Source organism: Protobothrops mucrosquamatus, unplaced genomic scaffold, assembly GCF_001527695.2.
Source record: "Protobothrops mucrosquamatus isolate PMUCROS unplaced genomic scaffold, P.Mucros_1.0 scaffold78, whole genome shotgun sequence".
Lineage (NCBI taxonomy): Eukaryota > Metazoa > Chordata > Lepidosauria > Squamata > Viperidae > Protobothrops > Protobothrops mucrosquamatus.
The window spans coordinates 1,518,187-1,519,372 of record NW_015386455.1 but is presented as its reverse complement, the minus strand read 5'-3'; the positions used below and the strand labels follow the sequence as shown (position 1 = coordinate 1,519,372).

At 47.8% G+C, this 1,186-nt stretch overlaps 1 pseudogene; it reads left to right on the top strand.

Annotated features, from left to right (window-relative positions):
• Positions 1-1,186, top strand: part of LOC107284266 — a 2,744-nt pseudogene that overhangs the window by 975 nt on the left and 583 nt on the right.

Here is a 1,186-nt window from a genome sequence, read left to right as displayed (position 1 = left end):
CTCTGATTTTACAGCGTTGGGCTGAGCATTTCCACTTTGTGCTGAATCGCCCATCCACCATCAATAATGAGGCGATTGACAGAATACCCCAGGTGGATATCAACTATAGCCTGGATGTCCCACCATCAGAGGCTGAAACCTCACAGGCCATCAGTCAGTGTTCCAGTGGTAAGGCGCCAGGATCTGATGCAATCCCAGCAGAAGTCTATAAGGCTGGTGGTACTGTGCTTGTTGAAAAACTCACCCAGCTGTTCTGGTCTTTCTGGAAACAAGGTTCCATCCCTCAGGAACTGAAAGACGCGTCCATCGTGCACCTCTACAAGAGGAAAGGAAATCAACAAGTCTGCGATAATTATAGAGGAATATCACTTCTCTCCGTCGCAGGCAAGATCTTTGCACGAGTGTTGCTAAATCGCCTGATTGACCATCTGGAACAGGGTCTACTACCTGAGACATAGTGTGGTTTCTGCAAAGAGCGTGGCACAGTGGACATGATCTTTGCAGCTCGACAGCTCCAGGAGAAATGTCAGGAGCAGAATCGTGAACTATATACCACCTTTGTAGATCTTACCAAGGCTTTTGACACAGTTAGTCGTGAAGGATTATGGCGCATTATGTCAAAGTTTGGGTGCCCTGACAGATTTATTCTGATGGTACGGCAGTTCCATGATGGCATGGCGGCTCATGTTCTGAGCAACGGTGAAGCCTCAGAGGCTTTCCCTGTCACAAACGGCGTTAAGCAAGGTTGCGTACTGGCACCAACCTTGTTCAGCATGATGTTTTCAGCCATGCTGTCTGACGCCTTTCAGAACAGCTCAGTGGGAGTCAATCTGAGGTACAGAACCGATGGGAAATTGTTCAACCTGCAAAGACTCCAGGCTGTCACCAAGGTAAAGGAGACTGTACTACGAGATCTTCTCTTTGCTGATGACTGTGCCCTTAATGCAGGATCAGAGCAGGAAATGCAAGCCAGCATGGACAAATTCACAGTTGCTTGTGACAACTTTGGCCTCTTTATCAACACGAAGAAAACTGAAGTGATGTACCAGCCAGTTCCAAAAGCCCAATACCAAGAGCCTACCATCACAGTGAAGGGACAAAAGCTGCAAGCAGTGGACCAATTTACGTATCTTGGTAGTACCCTCTCCCGTGCAGTGACAATTGACATCGAGGTCAACTGTAGAAT